The sequence below is a fragment of the Notamacropus eugenii genome, chromosome 4 (genome assembly GCF_028372415.1).
Source record: "Notamacropus eugenii isolate mMacEug1 chromosome 4, mMacEug1.pri_v2, whole genome shotgun sequence".
Lineage (NCBI taxonomy): Eukaryota > Metazoa > Chordata > Mammalia > Diprotodontia > Macropodidae > Notamacropus > Notamacropus eugenii.
In genome coordinates, this window is record NC_092875.1 from 59,482,692 (window position 1) to 59,501,491 (window position 18,800).

Genomic DNA, 18,800 nt, shown 5'->3' on the forward strand with positions numbered 1-18,800 from the left:
AAGCAATTTGGAACTATCTCCTAAAAGCTATTAAATGGTGCATATCATTTGACTCAGAAATACTGCCACTAGATTTATGTTCCAAAGAAATTAGAGAAAAAATAAAAGGAGTCATTTGTACAAAAACATTTACATAGCAACTCTTTTTGTGGCAGCAAAAAATTGGAAACTGAGGAAATGCCCATCAGGGAATGACTGAACAAATTGTGGTATACGATTGTGATGGAATACTATTGTCCTGTAAGAAATGATGAAGGGGATGATTTCAGAAAAATCTGAGAAGACTTGTATGACCTGATTAACAACAAAATTGTAATGGTAATGAACTTTGAAAGACAGTAACTCTGATCACCACAATGACCCACTACAGTTCCAAAGGACTCAGGATGAAACATACTACCCACCTCTAGACAGAGAACTGATAGACTCTGAGGACAGATTGAAGAATATTTACTTCTCTTTCTTTTTTTGGGAAACATGACTAATACAGAAATTTGTTTTGCATGACTCTGAATATTTGTAAAGGATTTTGTTTTTCTTTCCTTCTCAATGGGTAGAAGATAGAATTTGAAATTAAAAAAAAAAGAAGGAAAAAGTCTTTGTATTTAAAAAAACAGACAAGGAAATACAACGAAGAAAGAGCAAAGGGATATCAATAGGATAATATGGCAGCAGGGATATATTAGTAGACTTATCAAAAATATGTAATAAAGGAGTTCAGATCTGGCCTCAGACACTGACTAGTTGGGGGACCCTGGACAAATCACTTGACCCTGTTTACCTCAGCTTCCTCATCTGTAAAATAAGTTGGAGAAGGAAATGGCAAACCACTCCAGTATCTTTCTCAAGAGAATGCCAAATGAGATCATGAAGAGTTGGAAATGACTGGAAAATGACTGAACTGAAACCAATGAGGAAACTGAGGCCGAGGGAGGATAAGTGACTTGTCCAGCGTCACACAGCTAGTAAGTATCTCAATGGATTTGATTTCTGGTCTTTCTGACTTCAAGACCAATGCTCTATCAACTGTACAAAACTATTTGCTTCCACTCACAATAGTCCTTCAAATATTCAAAATCATTCTGACTACATTTCTGAATCTTCTCTCCTGGAATCAAAGAAATCCCCTTTTTCCATTATCTACCCTCATTCCCCTGTAGATACTTTGATGTATTCATTCATGTTTTCTCATCCTGTGCAATTTTTCAGCACTCAGACTGATCTAATGGATACTCTCTGTCCCCTATTCTTGGCTCTCTGACTGACCTCTTTTGGTCATGCACCTCCTAGATAACATCTCTCCTTTCACTTCTCTGCTGCAGATTCTCATGGGGAGTATTTTGCAGCCTGCTACCTCCCATCATAAAATTCTCCATTACCCTTTGAATGATCCTTCATTTGAACTGTTTGGAGATTATGGTGTTTCTATAACCCACATTCATATTTCATCTCATTCCAAATTTATGTTTTCCTACTGTGTTGCAGATCCATAATGAGTTCCTTTGTTACAGTGTGACTGGGAGACCAACCTTTACAACCTTATGATGTCACAAGACTGAAAGGGCCCCCTATAGTCCTACTGTCCTCTGCCTTGGCTGGGCCACATTTGGAGGATCATGTCCAGTTCTGGGCCCCATATTTTTAGGAACAATGTGCATGTATCCAGTGGATAGGGAAAGAACTTGAAACAAGGCTACAGGAGGACTGTGTAGGAGCTACTAGAAAAGAGAATAGGGTGTCTTGTGAGGCAGTGAGTTCCCCATCACTGTTGATCTTTGGCTGTGATGCTTATTATCTGCATGACCTTTTTCAAGACAACTAACATCCCGGCACCTGTTTCTTCATCTGTAAAATGGGAATGCAATCCCTGTAAAACCCAGCTCACAGGTTGTTGTGAGGACCAAATGCACTGATGACTGGAGCATTCTTTATAAATGTTAACACATTATATAAATACCCCCTGCTGTTATGTTACTATTATTTGGGAATATGCTGTGTCCCATTCTGTGCCTTTCAAGGAAAACCTAAATTCCTTCCTTGAGGGCAGGGACAGCACAGTGCTTTATACTGAATTGAATTCAGGCAATCTGAATGACACATGTCAGGGATGCTGACATGTTTCCAGCAGAGGCAGAACTAAATCATAAGCTTTAGGGTATGAATATTTTCACTTGCATAGAATTTTATAGTTAGAAGGATTTTGTGATTCTGAGAACCTCTTCCTCCAAATTCCTTTGCATATGGAATTGAAGATAATGATAAGGATGATAATGGCACTTTTAAAGTTTGTAAAGAGCTTTACAAGTATCATGTCATTTGCTCCTTATAAGAACCCTGGAAGGTGGATGTCTGCCACTTTTCAGGCAGACAGAGGGTCAGTGACTTGTCCAGGGTTACACATCGAGTAAGTGTCTGGGGCTGAATCTGAACTTGGGACCCAGTGCTCTATCTACTGCACCACCAGCTGTCCTTATTTATAGTTACATGATGCTTAAATGTTGACAAAGTACATTTCTCACAACAACCCTGTGAGAAGCTGATGAGGAAACCGAGAGGCATTGGGAGGCTGAGTGATAAAGGTTTAAGGATCGCATAGCTAGTAAACGTACAAGTTATGACTCAGACTCTCATTTCCTGACCCCAACACTAATACACTTTGCTTTGTCCCATAATGAGTCCCCTTGTTGCAGCGTGACAGAGAGGCAAGCCTTTTCAGCTTTAAGATGTCAGTCAATAAAAATCTATTAAGTGCCTTCTATGCACCAGATACCATGCTAAGCACTGGATGTCCTCAAAGAACAGCTGTTAGGACAAAGGATGCCAGGTGCCCTTATTTAGGAGTATAGAATGCCACAGCCTTGCATTTTTCTCCTCTTTTGCAATAACTTCTGATTTTTTTCTCCTTTAACCTTTAAGTAATTGGGCTTAATTAAGCCATGCCTTTATCTTAGCCAGTCATGAGGGAAAACAGTACCAGCTAGGTCAGATTAAAATGTGATGTACATCATGGTGCCAGAAACCAAAGCCCTTCCTAGTTAGCTTCCCAGACACCAGAACAGTTCATTCATTGGTTTAATCATTTAACTGCTTATTAGAAAAGACTACTATTTGCAAAGTACTGTCCTGGGTACCTGAGAAGGTAATATGAGGGCCTGATCACATCTCTCTCTGGCTCAATACACTTCAGTGACTTATTGCCCTTCTGATGAAATACAAATTCAGCCCGGAATTTTAGACCTTGCAATAGTCTGGCTTCAAAATGCTTTACCACACTTCACATGACACCCCTTCAGACACTCTATGCTCCCCCCAAAGAGGAGTGTTAACTGTTCACCAAACTACAAGATATTATCTCCTGCCTCTGTGCATTCCCATGGGCTCTCTTCCACTGTGCCACTGGTGGAGAGCTTACATGTGGCCTAATTTGTCCTGTGAAGTTTGGATTCAGTCAAAGGTAGGCACTTGAGGACCTAGAGGGCCACATGTGACCGTGAGGCTGCAGGTTCCCCACACATGCTCCATACACTCCTTTCACATTTCCCATTATCAAGATCTTTCCCTTTATTTAACAATCAGCTCATATGCTATCTCTTCCATGAAGTCTTTCTTCCTTGATATCCTGGGGAGACACATAACCAGATCTCTAGATATGAAATACTATTCTGCCAGCAGTGTGAGGGATGGTTTGAAGAAGGTTTCACCACATCTAGAGTGTTCCATTTAGTTCTGAATACCACATTTTATGAGAGATATTGTTAAGCTGGAGAGTGTCCAGAAGAGAGCCAGGATACCTTGTGAAGACTGAAGAAACTGTAAATGTTTAGCCTGAAAAATAGACTTGGGATGGGTGGAGGTGGGTGGTGGTGTCCAGGAGGTAGTATCAACACACATTTACTAAGTGCCTAGTGTCTGCCACGCACTGTGTTAAGACTAGATGGGATGGGGGAATGATAACTGTCTCTTCCAGCATTTGAAGGCCTATTTATGAAGGAGGAATTAGACATGTTCTATTTGGCTACAGAGGAGAAAACTAGGTTGTAAAGGGGCAAATTTAGACTCACCATAAGGAAAAAAATTCCTAACAATTATTGCTGTTCAATCCTGTCTGACTCTTCATGATCCCATATGGGGTTTTCTTGGCAAAGATATCGGAGTGTTTTGCAATTATTTTCTCCAGCTTATTTTATAGATGAGGAAACTGAGGCCAATAAGATTAAGTGACTTGCCCAGGGTCACACAGTAAGTATCCGAGGCTAGATTTGAACTCATGAAGATAAATCTTCCTGATTCCAAGCCCAGGGCTCTATGCTCTATGGTAGCACCTAGCTGCCCCTCCTAATTATTAGGGCTTTCTAAAAATGGAATTCGCTGCCCAGGAAAGCATTGAGTTTCCCTTCACTGGAGGTCTTTCAGCAGAGGCTGTACTTGATATGTATACAGTAGAGAGAATCTTTACAGTTATGAATTGGACTAGTTGGCCCCTTCTGTGGCCTTCCAAATCTGAGATTCTATGACTTTTATTGAATCCTTCCCAAAATCCTGTGAGCTAGAGGGGAGCAATTATGCTTATCCCTACTTTATAGATTAGGACATTGAGGCCCAGAGAGGGAAAATGGCAGACAGAAGGGAGTCAAAATATAGCCTTTAAAGATTCCAAAAACCCAGAAGCCCAGAAAAGGTGTGCTGAGAATTGGGGCTATGATTAAATACATATGTATTTATGTTTATAAACTGTTCTTAGAGAATCCAGAATCCCTGATCTTGAAGGTAAAGTTCTTCACATTCTAGATCTTATTTGAATGTAAAATATCAAATTTCTCATTTCCTCAAAACAAAAAAAAAAAAAGAAAGGGGGGGGGGGGGTTTGGCCTTTGATAAGATGGCAAAACATCTTTTGCACTTGCTGCAGTGTTGACCCAGTGAGGGTTTTTCATTTCACAAGTTTACCACTGTACCAAGATAGCCATGGAAAGTTCTCACGGGAGTAGCTCAAAGCTCTTCTCTGACAGGATATAGAGAGGTCTCTGAAGGGCAGCCCATACCATCCTCCCCATCTTCTAGAAACTGGTTAATGTGATATCAGGCTCCGGTTTCCAAGGGGACCTACAGAAGGAAAAGAGTAGGGCCACAGGTAACAAAAACAGCACATTCACAGAACCAGTATTGGGGTTGGGAGGCTCTCCCAAAGGTCACCAGATCCAACTCTTGACCTGAAAAATGAATGAATCTTCTCTAGCTCTCTGATCCTCCTGACAAGTGATTAGTCAACCTCTTAGCCTGAAGATCTCTGGCATATGATTTTAGGACATTTCAAAATGGATGTCCCAGGGACATCTTAAACTCACTTTGTCTGAAACTTAACCTCTTATCTCTTTGAAGGGTTGCTATTTCTGCTGAAGGCCCCAATCATTGTTCCAGTCTCAGCTTCATAATCTCAGAATTATCTTGGACTCCTCACTGTCTCCACAGATATCTAATCAATTGCCACATCTCAACATTTCTACCTTTCCATCTCTCTTATCTGACCCCTCACTTCTCTCCTTCACTCATCTCAGTTCAAGCCCTCATCATCTCTCCCCTAGATTATTATAATAACCTCCTACTTAATCTTCCTGCTTCAGATCTCTTCTTACTCGGGTGCATCCTACACAATGCTGCCAAAATGATTTTCCCAAAGCTGTGATTTGATCATGACATCCCTCCTCAACTAACTCCAGTGGCTTCCTTATTGCCTATAGGATAAAATCTAAACTCCTGTTTAGCTTTTGAAAGCCCCATTCCACCAGGCCCCAACCTACATTTTCAGCCTCCCAGGACAGTACTCCCACACTCTGCAATGCAGCCAGACTGAGTTCTTCACACACAACATTGCATTTCTGTGTCCATGCCTGTAACGCACTTCTCCTCGCTTCTGTCTCAGGATCCTTCACTGTCTTTTAAGACACAATTCAAGTATCATCTTCTTGCACCAAGCTTTCCCAATCCCTTCAGAGGTCAGTCCACCTCCCCCCCTCAACTACTTTGCATTTAACTTCATTCTACAGTTGATTTGACTAACTTTCCCTTTGTGCTGCGTGTTTTCCCAGTTGTAATGTTACTTCTTTGCAAACTGGGATTGTTTCATTCTTGTAGCCCCAATACATAGCACTGTGCCTGGCCCGCAGGCATTTAATAGATACTTGTTGATCGACGGAGTTATTCAATTCAATAAACACTTATTAATTATTTACTATGCAACAGGCATCATGCTAAGAGCTAGGGCCAAAGACAAAAACAGAAATATCTTTGCTTTCAAGCAGCTTATATGGGAGTGGGAGGGGGGCCGACAACATGTAAGGCTGATGTCAGATAATCTGATAACACTAACACTTCAGGAGGGGCTGGGAAGGGGAATGAGGGAAGGCTTTCTCTAGGAGGTGGCTCTTCAGCTGAGCCTTGAGGGAATCAGGGATTCCAAGAGGGAGAGCGTATGTCAGGCAAAAAAAGGCCTGGAGGCAGGATGCTGCGTGGTAAAGAGACTGAGAGGTGTAGATGACTGTCTTAAAGTTAAAATTTGGTTAAAATGTATTTTAAAATTTGGTTAAATTTTATTTTACTTTTTGGAGACAATGGAGTTTAAGTGACTTGCCCAAGAAGACCACATTTGAATTCAGGTCTTCCTGACTCCAGGGCTAATGCTCTATTGTATCACCTACTTGCCCCTCAATCTGGTTAAAATTTATACTCAGGAAAAAAGGGATATAGATTGGGCTACTCTTCCAGATGTTTATAATTTTTTTCCTTTACAAAATCTTTCATTCTAATGTTTTTTAGCTATAACACAGAGGAGTATTGATAACAGTGCTGTCAACCTTAACCTTTAGTGGTGGGCGAGAGGAGGTGAATGTCCATGTTTACGTAATAATACATTTTTCTTCTTTTCATTCTTGCCGAAGACCCTGGTCATCTGTAATTGTATAAATCTTCCTCACTGAGGCAGCTAAGTGGCACCACAGATAGAAGGCTGGGCCTGGAGTCCAAGAGACCTGAGTTCAAAGGTGACCTCAGGCAACTTACTAACTAGGAGGCTCTGGGCAAGTCATTTAACCTTTCTCTGCCTCAGTTTCCTCAACTGTAAAATGAGGACAATAATACAACCTACCTCCCAGGGCTGTTGTGAGGATCAAACGAGATAATAATTGTAAAGACCTTAGCAAAGTGCCTGGCATCTAGGCGGTACTTAATAAATGTTTTCTTTCTTCATTTATTGGTTACAGTGCAATATTGACATTGCTGTGAAATTATTGTCCACTGTGGTCTTCCAAAGCTTCTCTGTGGTGTGGGAGGTGATCCTGGGTTCTTGAAGGCTACGCTTGCAGAGTGTTGTCCAAAGACCACTCTAGCTATGTTTGGGGAGGCTTGTCACTTGGTCAGCAACCTGACACCAAACTGTTTGGCCAGGGCATTTCTCAAAATCTCCTCTACTAAACTTCAGAAGGAATGCAATTTGAGCAGGTGGAAGGAGTGATTGCACCCACAAGTCTAGCTAGTGCTAGACTTGGAGTCAGGAAGATGAATTCAAATCCTGACCATAGGTAAGTCTTGGCTCAGATTCATCTGTAAAATGAAGCACCTGTGTGTGTGTATATATGTATATATATAGGTATATATAGCACACCTATCTCCCAGGTTGATTGTGAGGATCAAATGAAAAATCTGTTAAGTGCTTTGTGAACTTTTACTATGTATTTACTATGGACTTTTGCTATTACTATGACCATTAATGACCAAATGGTTGGTTGTTGTCCTTTGTTCTAGAAGAGGACCAAAATGACAGTACTATGTTGGAGTCCAGTTGTGGCTGATCAGACCAACACAAGCTTAGAAGGCTCTACCACAGGTCAGGCACAAATAGTCCACATACTGAATATATTAGTGAAGGCAAATCTATACTGGGTGTCCCAGCATACATGTGAGATAAAATGTTACCTCTACCTGAAGAAGCCTATTCCTCTTTTTGGATAGCTTTGTGAAATCTAAGAAATAACTTCCTAACACTTAGAGGCACAGAATATCATAGCTGGAAGAGACTGAAAATTATATCTGGGGCTATTGTTGCTTAAAGCAGGATCTCCTCTGGTTATCCAATCTCCTCTTGACCATTTCCTGTGACAGGGAGCTCACAGCATCTTGAGGCAGTCCTTTCTGTTTTTTAGATAACTTAATTCCTTAGGAAGTTTCTCCTCATTGGGCAGCCCATTTGAGGCAGTGTTTCATGGTGAAGAGAATACTGAGTTTGGAATCAGGGAAGCCTGGGATCAAATCTATATTCTGACATCGACTGGCAGTGTGACTCTGGTCAAGTCACTTAATATCTACTTTCCTCAGACAGGCAGCTCCTTAAGAATTATCAACTAAATTACTGACAAGTTGCAATCTGCATGTGTCGATAAATACTTCCCTATGTTGATAAAATTATGGGCCTTCCTCTATTCACATATTTTTCATTATAGGAGACAGGGACTGGATTGGTAATTTCACTGGTAGAGAGAACTGTTGAATGAGGACATTGTTTCTATTAATTCGGGTCAGCAACTTCCCTGCAATTTAGTCTTAAGAAAATTACCTGGGGCAGCTCTCCTAAGTCATTAGCCCAAGTTCACAGACAGCTGGTATGTGGCCAAGGCAGACTCGAACTCAGGTCTTGCAGAATGAGACCAACCCTCTCTCCACTAAAGGATGCTATTTTGCTCGCCTTTTTTCTATATTGAGTTGAAATATGCCTCCTTGACATCAATCCGGAGCAAAATTGCTGGTGACCTGCAACAATTACTAGAAGCCCTTCAGAATTGTAATTTATTTGAAGTACCCACAATGAGAGGACAACATAAAGACTACAGAATCTCACCAATTCAAAAAAAGTAACTTTTTCATTTATTATATTAAACAATAACATTTGTTTTGTTATATTAAACAATAAACACATCGAATGGGGTAAAATTCAAATACCTCTTTCCCATTTTGAGTTAAGACAATATTTAAGGGATAAATGTAGCTACAATAATATACATATTTGGATACATTAGTGAATTTCAGGACAAGTGATTTCCTACTTTTCACCCTCCTTGACAGTAATTTATAGTAGACAAGTCAATTCATCCAAAACAAGGAATTAATGGTGCCTCACACATCGCAGGCACTCAATATCTGTGTGATGAATGATTATAGCACTAATTGTGAAATTTACGACAGAAGAGATTGTACTTCAACGTAATTTGTATAATTCTATTTCACCTTAAACAAAATGAAGATGAAATCAGCAAGGGGAAATTGACAAGAAGGATTAGCCAGAGCCCCATTTTAATGGTATTTCAAATCATTCCGTTTTCATTTTACTAGCATTATCCTGTATTAGGTTCCTTCTTATCATAGGAAGACCAAACAGCTAAAACAAAATTCATTGAATCTGAAAAGATTCACCTGCTCACCCTTTGCCCAGATGAAACAGATTTGAAGGAAAACTGGGGAATTTCATATTTGAGAAAAAGGAGCTGCATTGGATAGGGAATCTTGCTCCAGAAGAAAACAGAATAGAATAATAAAGTTCTAGAGCTCGAAGAAATCTTAGAGATAGTCTAAAATTTAACATTCTCTATCTAAAATTCTACATTTTCCAGAGGCTCCACTTTGTAAACAATGAACATGTATAAATTCAGGGAAAATAATTAACTATGCCATTGTTTGTTGAACAAGATGGACTGTCAACACAAAAGAAGTCTTCCCCCTTGGCCTTTCTAAACCTGACAACCACAAAAACAGGAGGCTTTAAATAAAAATTTTAAGTACTCATTGTTGCAAGCAAAATGAAGGGTTAAACACTCTTAGGGGGAGGGAGGGAAGGAGAGGAAGGGTGTCCAAAAGGAGCCTCTCTCTGCTCTGGGGTTGGCTAGCTTCACAGAATCTTCAAAAAACAGCTCCCAAACATGGATGAAGAAGCATTTATCAAAATAAGAAAATTAGTGGGGGTGGGGGAGATATTGTGGGCTCCTAAGTACTGATTTCACTGTGAGGAAGAAACCTAAAAACAGGCAAAACCAGTTGCTTCCTGTCTAGGAATACTGTGATTGCAACAGACAAATCACTGAGTTACCTTTGTTGACTCTCTCCAAGTTGAACTGCCTAATCAAGTTCACCGACTTAAAGACTGTCCAGATTAGAAGGTAAAACTAGGAGAGAGTCTGGGAGCCTTGGTTGGGACCTCCCTCAACCCTCATTGGCCTCACCCTTCGGGGCCCAGCTCCAACTCAAGCATCTCTACAATATTTTCTCTCCTCTATTTCTCCTCCTTCATCTGACTTCCTGGTACTTGGTTCTCTGCTTATGCATTTAGCCTACTCTGACTTGCATTATATCTACACATGCACATATCTAATCACCTCTACTTACTATAAAAACTCGTTGAGGCCAGAGATGGTGTCTTATTCTGTCAGGGAATTCTCAGAACCCAGCACAAAGTAGGTGCTTAAGAAAAATTTTGTTGAGTTGAATTTTTCTTTTTAATCACCCTGAGCACTGACTGGGTCTTGCATACAGTAGATATTAAACAAATGATTGTTTAATAAATAAACAAACTGTATGTTAAATTACACCAGAAAGAGGATGGGCAAATAGGGTCTGGACTGGTCTGTCATTTCGTTAGCTAGCCTAGGGGATTCTTGGGTGAGTAAATTGGCTCTCCCAAGGCTGACCAGTACCTTCTGTGCAATTTAGAGTCTTACAAGAGTGACCTGGGGCACTGAGAGGTTCAGTGACTTGTCCAGGGTCACACAATGAGTCTATGTCAGATGGGGGACTTGAATCCAAGTTTTCTTGGCTCCAAGGCTGCTTTCTATTCACACTGTTCTAGGCTGCCTCACCAGGAGAGGAAACCCATCTAAAAAAAAAAAAAATTATATTTTTCCTTTTGTTAGCTAAACTAACCACTCTGATCTAACTGGACAATTAATTAGACAGTGGTACAATCTAGGGGTTGATCTGGGAATGCAAAGTTCCAGAAAACAAAATGGAGAGAAATGATCCTCTTCTGTTGGATTTTGAGAGAGTTTTAGGGTATACAAAGTGCTTTCCTCACAGCAGCCAGGCGAGGTAGATAGGTTATTATTATCCCCATTTTACAGATGAGGAAACTGAGTCCCACAGAGGGAAGTGACTTGCTTACCTTCACACAGCAAGCCAGTTCCAGGCTTCAAACCCTGGTCTTTTGAAATGTTTGGTTTTTTTTAAACTTCAAATTCAGTGTTCTTTCTCACTATATACCCCATTGTTTTCAAATATCTTTTCTACATAAAGAGAAAATTCTCCCCCAACTTGGGCCAAATGGCATTATTCTAACAACACAGAAATAGTACCGGTGGCAGGAACAAGATATGACAACTATTACAAGAGAAATAAATAAGGATAACTCTTTGGAGATAAAAAAAAATTTAGTGAGCTTGTATTTTTGCCTAATTAAGAGAATTAAATTTTGATGACGATAGTCTTCTCTACATGCAGTCTAAAGCCCAAAGCTCACCCACGGACAGAGCATCGGTGGCTCAGGATGGATTTTACCCAGAAGAACAGTCAGGGCAGATGGCCCCACGAAGGGATGGACAGTCATTTACTACACCAATAACACTGAAAGACTGAGTCCCTCCCTAAGGTTTTGAATGATGAAGAAAGAATGTAATCATTCTATTTTAAAAGAAGGAAATCATGAAAGTCAGATGAAAATAAGTGTGCTGAAGGGAAAAGCTCTGTGATCCCGGGCAAGAGTCGATAACTCTTAAGTTATCCCCCAATTTGATTGGTGTTTGACTTCAGTGAGGTACAGGGCAAGGAAGACACAGACCCGTGTCAAAGCATCTGTAACCACACCTCAAGACTGACAAAGCCTTCAACATAAGGGCAGGAGAAGCAGCAAAGACCAATCCAATACCAATTTATCCAGTTCCAATAGTGAAGTGCCAAGAGTCCAGCCTGAAAGCGAGGAGATTTGGGTTCCCAGATTGGGTCTACACTAGATAATCTGTGTGGCAAGTCCCTTCGAAGAGTCCTTTTCCCTCTCTGAGCCTCAGTTTACCTGGTTTGCATTAAAATGAGAGGGTTAAATGATCTAATGTCCCTTTCCGGGTCTAAATGTCACAGTCTATGAAAATATTATCTATCCTCTCATGTTACATTATTGCTTTTAATGAGTTACAACATGGCTTTACTGTAATAAGAATTTATTTGATCATATGTATGTATACTTTGTGAGATGATCTGACTAGCCTTCTGCATGAAAGGCTAGAAGATGTCTCAGACATGGCCACAGGAAGATGACTAACATGATTAACTAGTAAGCCGTACTTACTAACTAGTATGTGGTGTGTGTGTGTGTGTGTGTGTGTGTGTGTGTGAGATAACAATAAGTAGTTCACTTTAAAGTTTACAAAGTACTCATTTACACTGACAATCTGAGGTAGTGCCTACAGTTATCGCTGGACCCATTTTTCAGGTAAGAAAACCGAAGGACAAAGAGGCTAGCTGATTTGCCCATGGTCACATCTTGCTAATCAGTGTAAGAGAAGACATTCAAACATCAGTCTTTCCTAAATCCAAGACTACAGCTCTACCTGCTTCTCTACTTAGACACCAAAATATAGGCTGAACTTTGCCCCCCAAATGCTGAGTGTAGCCTATCAAGTGGTATTATTTGTCAGCCTATACCTTTAGGTCAATATATATTTTTTCCTTTCAAAGACATTACAATCTAGGGATGCCTGCTCTCTATATGGTGTTTTTGTTGGTATGTGTACTTACTTATATTCATACATATCGGTTATATCGGTTATATATATTCATACATATAGAGGTTATACCTATGGTTGTATACAGAGTGTGCACAAGTACACAAAAGAAAGATGACCAGGGGGTAAAAGTTAATATATGGGGCTGATTCACTCAGGCTGCCTAAATACTCCCTCGACACATGTACCTGTGTAGGAGAGTAGAAGGGATGAGGGGGTGGGGGAAAGAGACCAAACAGCAAGCGAGCCATCATTATTCTCAAAGGTTAGAAATTAGAACCTGTGACATCAGCATTGCCCTCCCCAACGACCCACCTTCTGTGGGCCTGCGTCCAGTTATTCTGAACAGAACTACAGGGCTATAAGTCACATGAATTCAGGACTAGCTGCTTCTTTGTGAGTTTTGTGAAGCAGTTTGGTGAGGGAAAAAAGCAAAGGGCTTGGGGTCAGAGGGCCTGGGTTTGAGCTAAGTCCTGCCACATAAAACACTCTGAGTCTCAGTTTTTCTCATTTATAAAACAGAGATGAAGATACTTGTACTATGTACTTCACAGGGGTGTTGTGAAGATCAGATAATAATGATACAATAATAACCGCAGAGACAACAACAACACATTAGTATTTTACCTAATGGTATTATCTCATTATGTTTTTATTAGCAGGAAATGTGGTGTAACAGTTAGAGAGCCCCTCAATGTTCATGTTTGACACGTTCTGACTAAGATGCCCCTGGCCCCTGGGGCAAGTCCCTTGGCCTGCGCTGCTAGAAGCCTTCCTCACTAAGAGTCCCCCATACCAATGAAACCACAGGTTCTGTTCCACACTGACTGCCATTTTTATTCCAATTATACACAATCTGAAGGTTTGCCAAATCTCTTACACACATTTGATCTATGATTTTCACAATAACCTTGTGAAGTAGGTGCTACTGTCATTTTAAAGATGAAGAAACCAAAGCCAGAAAACTCAGGCTTAACCTTTCTAACTACCAGCTCACCATCTGTCAGTCACACCATGCTCACACTACACAGAGGTCAGCTATTATTTGGGAGTTTGGAGGCAATACAGATACCATTACTAAGAGTCTTGGTGGGGAGTTCAGAAGAAGAGTATGGATATACTTTATTTCTTCTACAGAGAGTTAGCCAAACTCACAGAAAGCCTCACTGCAAATGACCTTGGGGTTCTGAGCAGCTAATCCCCACAGCACAGTGGTATATGGAAGAAATATGGACCTGGAAGTCAGCCAGCCCTGGATGTAGCTCCTCACTCTGTTACCACTTCACTGGATGACTTTAATCAGTCAGTCAACAAGCTTTTATTCAGTGCTCACTTCAGGAACTGTGGGAAACAACAATGTATATGATTAGATGCGTAGATACATACAAGAGACATACAGAAGGGATGGAAGGTTAACCTCAGAGGGGAAGCCTTAGCAGCTGGGGGGCTGGGAAGGGCCTCTTGGAGAAGGTGGGATCTGAGCTCAGTCTAGAAGGAAGACGTGGAAACTAAGACCCGACGCAAGGAGAGAGGACATGGGGAACAGTTAGTGTGAAAACACAGGAATGGGAGAGGAACAGCAAACAGGCCAGTGTAGCTATATCATGGAGTGCATGGAGGGGCACAAAGTACAAGAATACTGGAAAGGGAGGAAGGGAGTCAGGCTGCAAAGGCTTAAACGCCAAACACGGCTTCCTATTTAATGGTATCAGATAACAAGGAATCAGTGGAGTTCACTCAAATTAAGCAGAGGGGTGACATGGTCAGATCTGGGCTTTAGAAAAATCTCTTTGGCAGCTGAGTGAAGGAACTGGAGTCAAGAGGGACTTAAGGCAGCAATAGTGCTGTAGTCTGGGGAAAAGCAACGAGCACCCCAACTGGGGTAGTGGTTGCGTGAATGGAAAGAAAGGGACATGGCATGCCTGTGCATGTGCATGCACATGTACACGCACACGTACCATATCTGTATCACACAAACACATCTGAGATTGGGTGACTAGGACAGTGGTACCCCCAACACTTATAGGAAAGTTCAAGGGGCAGTTTCTGGGGAAAAGATAATGAATTCTATAATGGATATGCTGACCTTGAGATCCCTATGGGACATCCAACCTAAAATGTCCAATAGGCAGTTGTGAAATGGGACTGGATCTTAGAAGAGAGATTAGAGCCCTATATAGATCTGAGAATCATCTGACAGAGACGATAGTTGAACCTTTGGTAGCTAATGAGATCACTGAGATAGTAGAGAACAAAAACAGAAAAGAGCCTAGGACAGAACTCCGCGGTACCCACATTAGTTAGTGGCTACCACATGCATGAGTAAGCAACAAAGGAGACTGAAAAGGGGTTAAACAGATGGGAGGAGAACTGGAAGAAAGCAGTATCTTGAAAACCCAGAGAGAAGAGTGTCCAGGAGACAGTGATCAACAGTGTCCAAGACTACACAGAGAGGCCAAAAATGATGGGGATTATGAAAAGGCTGTTAAATGTGTCAATTAAGAGATTATTATTAATTTGCAAGAGAACAGTTTCAGTTTAATGATCAGATTTCCCAGGGTACAAGACTGGTAGAGTTATAAGTGTGGAAAGCATGGAATGCTTTCTTTTAGGATCTTCAAATAGAAAACTCATACAGACTAAGGACATGATTTATAAAATCCATTAAATCAATAAACAAGACTAACAGAAACCACATTCCTTAATTTCTTTTGGAAAAATGTGATAATGATCAAATTTCCATATTTACACAAATGTTTCCCTTTATGATATTTCCAACAGTGCATGATACAGCTTGTGCAACTTCGAGCCATTTTTTGTGGCAAAAATCCTGAAAGAGGTCATGGGGCTCCAAGGATATGATCTGATCAGGTGACAGAAATATTTACTCTATTATTTGAGAGTCAGGGTCTTTGTTTCCCCAATATTTCCTGTACTGTTTTAAAAAGTTTTCCATAGCTGTTCCAAGACTAGAATATCCTTTACAAATTGGCTTTGATGGTGCTATTTGACTATCCAGATGGGGAGTTAGTCATCATTGGTCAGAGGCTGGACAACATGGAAAAAAAAAAAGCCCTGTACATTTGATCAGAGGGTTGGGTTTGAGTTCAGGTTCAGCCCTTATTGGCTGTATGACCTTAGGCAAATAACTTAACCTCTCAATGTTCCAGCTTCCACAACTGTACAATGGGGGCAATAATATTTGCCCTAACCCCCTTCACAGGAAAGAATGAAGTTCCATGAAGTTCCCTCGAGTTCCCTCAAAATGGGAGCTGCCTTTCTGAAATGAATAAGGAATAGGGTGTTTTGTCACACTTGTTTTCTAGGCCAGAAGCATTTCAGAAGAGTCGCCTTGCCTGGACTGACGCTGATATCCAAGTGATTATCACCAAGGAGGCTTCTGCAGACAAACTATGTGGAGCTCATTGAGTCTGAAGTCAAAAAGATTATTGGGTATCAATCACAGGACATCTCTTAGGCACAGAGGAACAATGATTGAAGACTTAAGGGCTGGAAGGAACCTTGGAAGTTTACCTAGTCCAAACCCCTTCATTTTTAGCAGAGAAGGAAACTGAGGTCCAGAGTGTTTAAGTGGTTTGCCCAAGGTCAAATAGGTCAAACAAAATGAGACACATTTATGGACACCTGTTTCAACCTGGACTCAAGAACCCCTTCCTACCTCATCCCTGTCATCCAGACTTCAACTGAAAACCTTTGGGGATAGCTCTGATTTCAAGATATTTTTCCTCCTATCAAGCTATCTACCCTTCTGCAACTTTGCTCCTGGTTCTATCCTCTGCAGTCAAGGAAAGTGATCCAGAACTAGGGGAGGCAATGGTACTTAAAAAGTATTGGTTAGTTGTCTGATTTGAGATAAGAAGTCATGGAGAGAGAAAGTCCTCACTACACTGTAAAGCCAAATGCAATCAATGTGTGTGAGAGAACCTGACCACCACTGTAAGGGATCTCAGAGAGCATCACATACAAGCCCTAACCAAAGCAAGGCTTCCCTATAGAGCACCCCCAAATGACTGTCTCCTTATTTTTCTTCTTTAGTAATTTAGCTAGGCAATCTGAAAACAATCTTAACTCTCGCATGCTGCTTTATATTGCCTTCCAAAAACACAAGAACATTTTGTGCTACCTAAGAAGAAGAGGATACTGCTATGGAAGAAGGATTATTAGAGGGTTGGGAGTAGGGAAAGGACCAGGGAACAACCTCTCAGACTGCTAACCCATCATTTTATATTACTCTGGCTTAGAAAGCTCCTCATCAGTTCTGAGAAGAACTGGACACCACATGGCCAGACAGCTGTGCTGTGGGCCAGATTGCCCTGGTGACCAGCAGCCACTCTCTGGAGGACGCCAACAAGTGTTACAGAGGAAAGGGGTCCATGTCATGGATGGGCAGAACAACAAATTGGAGGGGAAGGACACGATGGCAAGTTCTAGCTCTGCTGATGACACCTGTGTGACCCTAAGTCAGTCCCTGACTGTTTTTGGGCCTCAGGAGGTGCTAGATCTTTAAGGTCTGGGTCCAGAAATTTCAATCTTAGGCAAGAAGTTTCAAGAACAGATCTTTATAAGGCAAGCAAAAATAAGAAATGTTAAAGGGATATTGCAATCGGTCTAAGACCATAATAAGATCAGAGGGCCTGCATGAGATCAGAAGGACAAGGCATCCTTTTGCCAATGGAAGATGAATGAAAATTCACCTCCAATTTCTGATAGCTGGCTTTGATTTTACTCTGCTGTTATACAATGACTTCCATGTGATATGCAGCATGAGCACGTCTTGGACAAAATATTTAACCTGAATCCTTGACTGTTATGGAAGACTCATAAACTATCCTGAAGTTCAGAAATCACCCAGTAATTCTTTTTCTCTAGAATGCACTTTGCTGTGACTATGCAAGTCAACAGGTCCTGTGGCCTTCCCTGAGCACAGGCCATGCTCCACGGCGGTTTGTTATTGCTCACACAAGTCAAACACAAGAAACGAGGCCACAAGACTTAAAATGAAGGAATCCTCCCCTTGGTGACCACATGCTACTCCTCTGATTGATAGAAATTCAATGCATCTTCAGCTCTGGGAGGAGAGACTGACAGAGTATAACTGGTCCTAGTTATCAATGACATCCTCCTGAAGTCTGGGATGTAAATCTCCACTTATGGTACATTTCCAGTTGTGCACAGTGTCCTGACACAAGCCAGGGGAACAAAACTACTCTTCCTGAAAAAAAAGCAGTTCTTACATAAAAAATGACAGCTATCTGAATTCTTTCCTACCTGTGACAATGCATTCACTATAACACAGCTGAAATATGGAGTGTCATTTGAAAGGGTACACCACCACTACACTCACTGTAAAAGGAAAGACAGAGACCATGACACAGTGAGACACCCACGTCCAAACATACTCTAGGTGCTAATGAGCTCTCAGACAACCTAGTGGACAATTCATTTTTCTAACTTTTATCATCTTATGTTAAACATGATCCTCAAAAGGAAAGGAAAGGACAATTGAAGTTGTAAGAGTCCTTCAGCTTTCCAAGAAACACAGGTTCTGAAATGGTCACCTGATTTGAGAGAAGGAGTCGTGGAGAGAGAAAGTGCACATTACATCATAAAGCCAAATGTAATGTATGTGAGAACCTAATGGCTCACAACACTCTTTGTCTGCCACGTCTACACATTCAAATGTTCAACCAGTATCTCATTATGTTACTCCAGGTAAAAACTCGATAATCTGAGGTGGCCTCACACTATCAAGGTCACAGGCAAAATTTTGAAATGGTTTCATAGCAGAAATGTAAAAATGTTGATTATCTTTAGTTGATAACTAACTTGAAATGTTCAGCCTATCTAGTAATAGGAAAACAGAGAGAAATAGTGCTTGGAAATACAGATGAGGTCATAGATGGTCTACCCTACTAGAATAAAAAAAAAAACAAAAAACCATCCAGGGAATTCAGCAGCACCCTAAATGAT